The sequence below is a fragment of the Trichechus manatus genome, unplaced genomic scaffold (assembly GCF_000243295.1).
Source record: "Trichechus manatus latirostris isolate Lorelei unplaced genomic scaffold, TriManLat1.0 scaffold00018, whole genome shotgun sequence".
NCBI classification, from domain to species: Eukaryota; Metazoa; Chordata; class Mammalia; order Sirenia; family Trichechidae; genus Trichechus; species Trichechus manatus.
The window spans coordinates 1580359-1590236 of NW_004443954.1; positions in this window are offsets into that span (position 1 = coordinate 1580359).

Here is a 9878-nt window from a genome sequence, read left to right on the forward strand (position 1 = left end):
ATCTGAGTAGCACTTGGGATCTGAATCTCAGACGAATCGCCTAATCATTAGCAAAAAGCAAAAACGTAAAATGTCAATGATTGTATAAAATAAAATTAAATAACGTGCTGCAATTTATTCAAGAAGAGGCTTAGAGACCCAAGCTGTATTGTTTGCAATTTTAGTTACTTAGGAATGCTAGAGCTGAAATTTTCAGAAGACCATCAGTCTTAGCCCAAGACTTCAAATATGTTGTGTCTTTATTTTGTAGAAGAAAAATCTGAGGGCGATAGAGATTTTAAAAATAATAGTAGCAACAAAAATAGCTACTAAATATATAGTTAATATTTAATAACAATCATAATAATACTAGCTAATATATACATATGTATATTTGTATTTAGTGCATTTTAGCAAGAGATTTCAATGGAGAATGTTACCGTATAATTGCTTTGTTCAGTTTCTACCTATCTCAATTACTGTTAATTACTAATTGTTGTCAAGATGCTATGAATCTCTGATTTGGGGGGCTTTAGTTAAAGCAGTTTGCAGGGTAATATAGCTGTTGTAGTTAACTAAGGCAAATTGTTATTTGAATAATCTGTCCTGGATTATTTCCAGTTCATGTTATTCCAGTTTTGTCTAGGATAATATAGCTTGTATTCAAAACCCACTCAAGTGTTGAGCTCACAGAAAAAGCAACAGGAATCAGTGGTACCCTATGAAGGATACTGTTGAAGTGTCTACTCTGAGTTGAGCTAAAAGAGATCCAGGGATCCATTTGTTTACTCCTAAAGTGTTTACTGAGGCACTCTGCAAGGCAGTTTACATTTCTTATTTTGACCCTCACAGGAATCTTGCAAAAAGGGGATTATTATGCCCATTTCACAGATGAGGAAATTTAGGCTATGTGAGGTAAATGACTGACTGAATGTCATAGTCCAGTTAGGGGGCACTGGGGCTGTACAGCCTTGAAGCCGGCACTACTGTCTTAAGATCATGCAGCCTTCCACCATCAGCCTTAAAATTGTCTTTTGAAATCCTTTCATCTATTACTTATTAGACGAGGCAATTTTATAGTAATAAAATTTTGAGCCTAATGCCCACTGAAACAGAATATAAAGCAAATATTTTAGAAAACTGATAAAAGTCTATGGGTTACTATATACCACTGCAGATGCTTTAAAAATGAAGAGAAAGAAACTTTGGTAAGACCAAAATGTAGCTTTTTCAGCTGAGTAATATAGAGTCGCAGAAATCACACAAATGCTATCACATTGCAAATAATGTGCATGTATGTACATACACACACATATATGCACAACGTATGTGTGTATATATGTACGTGTGTATGTTTGTGATACTTTTCTATTCCTTAAAATTTTATACCTTTTTTTTCTCTTCAAGATAAGACTGCTACTGTTGACATTATGGTTGATAAATAAATGCTCATGGATACACTGTTGGGAGCCCTGGTGCCACAGTGGTTAACAGCTCAGCTGCTAACCAAAAGGTCGGCGGTTTGAATCCACCAGCTGCTCCAGTTCTACTCTGTCCTGTTGGGTTTTTATGAATCACAATCGACTGAATGGCAATAGGTTTGGTTTTTTGGTTTTTATATCCCTGAAAGATAGCTGACCTTCAGATACTCTCTTCACCTTTGCTAGTCTCCCTGTTCGTAAGGATAAAATCACGATAAGAGCTACATCCAGAGATCATTGGGATGATTGTAGGTAGCACATAGTTGTTGCCCTGTAAGTTTTAGGTTTCCTTTCCCTTTCTTGGAGCCCTGGTGGCACAGCGGTTCAGAGCTTGGCTGCTAACCAAAAGGTGGGCAGTTCGAATCCACCAGCCGCTCCTTGGAAACCCAATGGGGTTGTTCTATAGGGTCATTCTGAGTCGGAAATGACTCAATGGCAACAGGTTTTGGTTTCACCTTCTTACTACATCAGTGAAAAGGAGCCCTGGTGGCACAGTGGTTAAGCCCTTGGCTGCTAATTGAAAGCTCAATGGTTCGAACCCACCAGCCACTCCACAGAAAGATGTGGCATTCTGCTTCTGCAAGGATTTATAACCTTGGAAACCCTATGGGGCAATTCTACTCCTTCAGGATGAGTCAGAATCAACTTGAAGGCAATGAGTTTGGTTTCTACATCAGTGAGTACCTTGTTAGGTGACGATTATTTTTCTTTGTATGTTCGGGATAGATTAACTGTGGAGTTTAGTTCACATTACCAATCTAAGTACTACAGTCTTGTGTTACTAGCTGTTAAACTGACAAAACATTACTTTCTGAAATTTTGGCACACAACTCTTCAAGGTATAGATTTTGAAACAAACCAGAAGTAGAAACCATTGCTGGGGTGGAGAGAGGGAAGCCGAAAGAATGAAGACCATTCTATGCTCACATTGTGGCAAATGCTAAAAGAGTCTGGAATAGCTTATTATTTTACTACAGAAGCAAAGCACCAGCCAGTGGAAACTCTTACCCTAATAAGTGGAGGGAATCCCCGGGTGGTACAAATGTTTAACACGCTCAGTTGCTAACGGAAAAGTTGGAGGTTCCAGGCCACCCAGAGCTGCCTCAGAAGAAAGGCCTGGCTATCTAAAAAATCAGCCATTGAATACCTTGGGGAGCACAGTTCTACTTTGACAAACCTAGGTCACCATGAATTGAAACTGACTCTAGAACTTCTTTTTTTTTTAAATGAAGCACAGACAGCTTCATAATTTTGTGGAAATTTTTGTTTGATTATTGGTTTTTATCTGTATTTACATACTTGACTCTTTAGTTGAAAAGAGAAGGAGGAGGCATACTTATTCATTTACTTATTAATTCAGAATTACTTCGAGAGTCTGCTATGTGACAAACATCTTGCTAAGTATTAAGCATACAGCAACACATAACATCTAATGACGAAAGACCTGGGAATAATTGGGAGAAAATGGCTCTCAAACTAAGGGAGCAAATTTATGTAAAATGAATTTTTTTTTTCAATTTTAGATATACCTAGTTTTTGTTGGTTTATTTTCTAAGAATTGCTGTATTTAGAATGCGGTTTGCAGTTCATCTATTTTTATCTAAATATCAACTCTTAACTCTCAGTTTGTAGACTTTAATCTCCACATTCTCAGATTGTTTGCTTACATTTTAGAAATATGATTTCTATTAAAGTTGGGAATAGTGTAGTTTCAAACCCTAACCAGTGCTTTGAAAAATTACCCCTACTAAAGTGTATTACAAGTCTTTCCAGCTGTTGATATTAATATTTACCAAAAATTGAATTCAGAAAATGTCCACAGATGTAAACAATTTTATCAGAATTTTCTGTACCCTTCTTTGTGCATAAACTAGCACATTGAATCATTTGGAAGGTGTTTTCAAGTAAATTCAGTTTAGTTCATAGGTTGAAAAAGTTTGTTCTTTGTCGACTACAAACTAGGAAAAATATATGTACATAAAAAAGAGCAATAAATACTAATTTTATATAACCTGAAGATAAAATATTTTAAAATATCAGAAATAGATTTTTTCAAATGCATTACATTTGAAAAAACTTCATGAAATTCCCTGAAATTTCTACATATGAAACACACACACACACACAGAAATTGCACAATTTACTTACGTAGATATCTGAGTCTATTTTGAAGACAAAATCTGAACAGTTAATGCCTTGCCGTCTTAAGATTGTTTTCCAACATAGGAAAATGAAGATGATAAGTTAACATCAAATAATTACATACAGTGATTGTGATTATGGGGAATGACAAAAGTTTCATTGTGTAATTTTCAAAGTTAATGACATGTTACTAGTCCACAGTGTATATTTTGTTCCTTTCTATTTCCTCCTCAGGGCTGACAAGAAAGCACCTTCCAAGCAACTAATGGATCTGGTTGTATCATGTATGAATAGTAATTTAGCAATAATAATAATAATAGCAACAATGATAACAATATACTGAATTTGAATAGTATCTTAACATTTACAAAACATTTTCTTTTACATCAGTTGTTCATTTAAATTTTTTCGGAATAACAGAGGTCATTGAAGATAACTGCAGGCAGGTGACTCTCTAATAGACTGTGAATTATGCAGCCTGGAAGCAGCATTCCAGGTACAGCCCTCACCTCCCCACATTACCCACCTCTCTAGTTTGCTCTCATAGCTTCTCTTCCCTCTCGAAGTAGTTCTTATCATAATGGATTATTAGGAATGTTTGTTTAGGTATCTGTCTTCTCAACTAGACTTTGTGTTTCTTCAACCAGGGCTTCAGTAAGACTTGCAAATATTTTTCTCCAAAGATTCTGGCGTACCTTAAGTGCATGGTAAATTTGAGAGCGTTTCGTAGAATGAATTAATGAATCCTCTATTTTCAGATGAAGAAACAAAGATTAAAGGGGAAGTGAAAACCTGTTTCCAGCACCCATTGTTAGTCTTTTAGCTTCTTGAGATGGGACAGCGCTTAGCTTTTCAAAATCGAATTAATTTTACTTCAAAACTAGTTTATTAGGAATCCAGTGAACTCACTGTGATGAAAGAAAACAAAAATGAATGAATGGATGAATTCTTTCAAATGTTGCTGGCCTTTGCTGATCTCCAACAATTTTGTAGTTGTAAAATTTACATTTACCCTACATCATGAACCCATGCCATCTGTACAGTGTAGCATAATGAGTAAAACTGTAAGTTCTGAGATCAATTTGTTTGGGATCAGAACTCAGCTCTGACACTAACTGTTTGAACTTCATCAGCCTAAGTAATTTCTAAATATCCCAGCTTTCTCATCTATGAAATATAGAAATTCATGCTATCTTCTTTCTAAGGTTATTGTGAGGATTCCTTGAGTTATACATGAAAAAGTGCACAAAACATTGTTTGACAAATGGAAAACATTCAATAATGTGAGCTATTATAATGACTATTTTGTACTCATTTTTCCTGGCTTCTGAAGAGTTCAGATGGCCCAGTGGTTGAACTATATCTGATTCTTCCGATTAGCTGTAGCTAAATATTCTCTGAAAGGTAGACAGCTCTAACGCCGCCACAAAGAAAGTCAATATTGTCTTAATGGCAGGATTTTCTATTCAGAACTTTTTTTTTGAAATTTGAAGTACAGATTCATTTCATTCAAAGTTTCAGCAAAGTTGCCTTTCCGTTATTAAGGCAGGGTGAGAGTGGAGAACTTTTGTTTCTTCCTAGCTGAATTGTTTCATTTATGTTAGTAAATTTCCATTTAGTTTCCATTCGAACTGTATATCTTTTAACGCACGTACTGATGTTTTAAAATAGTACTCAGATTTTCTCTTTGCCTTGACATTTATTATCTTAACTAAGAAGAAGGTGATAAACAAGTTCACCCTGAATTCACATGCAAACTGTAATTGTGAATGGAAAAAAAAACCAAAGTATTCCCAAAGTATAACTAATAAATCATTTGTAGTCTTGTTTCTATGCTCTTGTATCTTTTGCTTCAATTTAATCAGGATCTTCTCATTTACAAAAGATAGCAACTAATAGAATCTTTTAACCTGTTTTGCTTTTATTAGTTTAAAACCACATGCACCATTATTTAATTTTTCTCTTTAAATTTAGTGAGTGTAAGTAGTTCAAGTATTTGGACTAAACATACCTTTTCCATATGTCTATACTGTGTTTTGAAAGATGTTAAGGGGATCCCTGAATATTTTGAGTATCCTAAATAAAAGCTTAAAAATAGAATAAATTATCTAGATATATGATCTATACTGCATGAAACCACTCAGTCGTCTAGAATATCTGGTTGACCACCTTCCCCACTTTTTATTTCATTATTTGACTTTGTGTAAACCTATTCTTAAATGGTAATGATCACCTGATGATATAAAAGAAATTTGTTTTAAAGACATAAAATAAAAATACGAGTCATATATTCTATCCAACAGAGTTCACTGTAGTTATAGGACAATGAATTAAGAGTACAGGATCCCTTAATGATGAAGGGAATAGACTAAGCCATTGCCATTTTTACTATGATGAATATTTATTCAGAACTGTCAGGAGTACTTACTGTATACTATGTCACGTTCATTAGACATGTTATACAGCAGTCTGTCAAAGAGAGAGTCAAATATCTGCTAGAGGAAAATATGCTTCACAAGCAACAGAGGTTATCATTAATTCAAAAACAGAACACTCCATTCAAAACAGTATTTTTTATGCTTCTCACCCAGCCCCCAAACTTCAAAATTTAATAAGATGACATCAAATATAAGGTGGAGTGTGAATAAAATCCAACGTTTTCCCTTGATACATATTAGAAAATTGGAACAGGCTGGTTACATTCCTGATAGCTGAAGCCTGTAGTTCATGAGCCTAACAAAAGGGAAAAATATATTTAGATAGCATTTATGGCTAGAAAATAATTGGTAACTAGCCAGCATTGCCCAAAACTATTACTCCGCAGATAATATGGTAATAAATGCTGATAGAAACACAAGAAGAAGATTAAGGAAGAAAAGTAGGAGGAGGAGGAGGAGGAGGAGAAAAGGAAGAATTTGCTATGAAGATCTCTATGTTTCTACAGAAAACAGACCAGGTTTTCACCATGTGGGGTCTACAGTCTAATGAAGAATAAATAATATGATCTACCTTATTTGCAAATTGAAATGAAAAGGAGATGAAAGGATCTAGTTATTAAACAAATTTACTTTTACAAAGCTGGCCTGTGAATCTTGAATTTTTCTATAGTGAGCATGGATATTTATAATTTACTTCTTTAACCAAGTATGATTTGTACATCTTGAAGATATCATTTCCTTTACTTCCAATTTTTCCTTTAACTTCTAGAAGAAAAAATAGAAAATGTCTGTGAGAGGTTAAAAAGCAGGCGAGCTTGAGTTATTTCTTTGACATCAAATGGGAGTTTTAGGGGAGGGAATGATGTAATCCCTGGGGAACAAAGTTAACTGTTGTAGGGATTTTGGAGGTTGGACCGTTGCACCTGTGGACAGCTATTTAACAGTGGTAAAGAGTATTAGTAACACCTCTGCTTCTTATTTCCCAAGAGTAGATCAACATTTGTTAATTATTATTATTATTATTTTGCTAAGAATTACCACAGTGGGGAAAGTTAGAAGACCAGGTTGATTTAGGCCACCCATTCACTATAAGAATGTGGTCAATTTTTGCTAAAGCTGGTTGTTTCCGATCTGCAAGTAGGAGTAACAAGGTTTTTCCCACTCACAGAAACGATTTTCTGAAGATTATACTGTTATATGTCAAAGCACCAGAAAAAAAAAAAAAAATCTGTAATCTGTATCAAAAAACTGCTAAAGAAAAAGATGCTTCACAAATAAAAAAAAAAGGTCATCTTTAATTCAAAAACAGAATACTTAATTGAAAACAATAGCTTTGTTTTCCCTACTCTTCAACCAGTGCCCTGATGATTATTTTCTCTTGCTTTCCTTGGTCTTCCTCCCCCAACCTTCTGCTTTCAAATTCTTTAAGAGAATATTGTTGCTGTTAGTTGCCACCCAGTCGATTCCAACTTGTGGTGACCCCATGTGTGCGGAGCAGAACTGCTCCATAGGGTTTTCAAGGTGGTGACCTTTCAGAAGCAGATCTCCAGGCCTGTCTTCCAAGCAGCCTCTGGGTGGTTTCGAACCTCCCACCTTTTAGATAGTAGTCGAGTGCTTAACTGTTTGTGCCACTCAAGGACTCCTATTTAGAGGGTAGCCAAAAAAAGTTCTGCCATATATTTCTTTTTGTTTGAGTACAAATGTGATGTACTTGTTTGCTGGGATGGAAGTTTTGAGGAGACTGACCTGGAAATAATGACCTGGAAATTACAAATAATTACCATGTCTGAGCACAAGAGATGAAAATTTTCCTTAACATACAATTCCTTAAATATATAAAGGTTATTAATGTATAAAAAGTCTCAGAAAAGTCATTAAGATCAAGTGTAAAACAAAATAAAAGAAAAAAACCCATGAAAGGTAGTGTATTTGGAATGTTCCCTTCTAGAATGTGATTATCTAGTATTGTTGTATTGATGTAGAATACTTAGAATTAATGTACACAATAATACAGAATAATAATCTTCCAAAATACTAAAAAAATGCCGAATATTTTTACATTTCTTATATTTGGGTACATTCCATTAGACTATAATTCTATAAAAATAGGTAATCCATATATGGTTTATGGAGGTCCACCTAGGCTGTTTTCTTAATTCGTACCTGATTGTCCAGCCCTGCCACGTGACAGTTTCCTGTACTTGACTGGATCTTGATTATCTCAACTGGAAATAATTGTGACCCAAATTCTAAGAGGCTAAGCATCTAGCATAGTTGATAATTGCATAAAAGGAAAAAAATGTATAATTGTAAGAAAAAATTGCTCTATTTCTAGAGTGAAGTTTATCTAAAATGAGTCATGCTTTATCAATGTCCTTATTGCTTTCACCATCATTATTATGTTGCCTGTCCCACCTTTCTGACATCACTTTCACCTCCTCAGTTTCTGTCATTCCTGCCTTGCAAACATCTCTCAGATTTGCCTGCCCTCCCCTCCTCCTTGCCACCATGCTCATCTAGGTCCTAATTGCCTGGTACATGAATTACTACAATAGCCTCCTAACTGATATCTCTGGTAAGTTTCTCTCTCCTCTAATCCTTCTTGCATACTTTGACAGACTAATTTCATAAAGGGCCAATTTCATCATTTTACTTCCTTTGTCAAAAATTGAACAAAGTTTCTGTTTGGCTATCCCATGAACTATAAATTCCTCTTTCTTTCATTGTGCTTTATCATCTGCCTTTTCCCTCCCCTTGCAAACTTATTTTATGTTATTAGGTCAGGAAACCCATCAAACTTGTCTCCTCTTTGGCCCTTCCAAATCCGATGATTACTCCAAAACTTGGCCATGCATTCCTACTCTACAACCTGACTGATCGCAAAGGCTTTCTTTGTTTCTCTCGTTTCCAAAAGTGAGTTCTCCTTCAAATCCAATCAGTTCACACATTTCCTGGAAGCCATTAATTTATATTGCTGTCTTAACCCTTTATTTGAAGTATTTATCATTTATATCAATGAATTTAGATTTAATATACTATTAATTGGTTTTTATTTCTGAAAACACATTCTGGGACAAGCACTATGTTCAATGATTCACATTAATTTCATTTAATTCTCAAAACAATCCTAGGAGGTAGAAACTCTTGATGCCTATGGTTTTGTGACTAAAAGCTGAAGATTCCTGCAACAATAAATGACCTGATGATTCCATATTCTTACAAGAAGAAATGGCATATTATGTCTGACTTATAATTATATATTTAGCAAACAAAAAGTACAGGAACCCCGTTAAGTTTAAATTTCAGATAAAAAACAAATATTTCTATAAGTTCGCCCCACGTAATATTTGAAACATATGTAAACTAAAAACATGTTAATTGATTATCTGAACTTCAAATTTAACCATATTTAGCTGGTAACCTTAATCTAAATCTGATGTGGATTTCAAAGACATTTTACACAAAAAATTAGTATCTTTCCTATACAATCCTAAGAATAATGGCTAAGCATATGGAATAAGGCTACTCTCTCCCAGCCTTGGTTTAAACTTTTGATCAAGGTAGAACTATAATTTTGTACTTGGAGATGTCTTCTAGATTGCTTCAAATCCATAAATACTAGAGATCGATATTAGAAATAAGATATATTAAAAAAGTAAGACTCAAAATAAGCTCATTGTCTCTGGGGACTAAGAATTACAATGCACAGCAGTGATTGGGGCTTAAGCCACATACATGCCTGTTGGACTCCTGGTCAAGAAACAGGTTGAGGAAACCAGGTGATGGATTCATGAAGGGCAATGGAGAGTAAAGACGTTCAGCTGGAGACAGAGGCTAG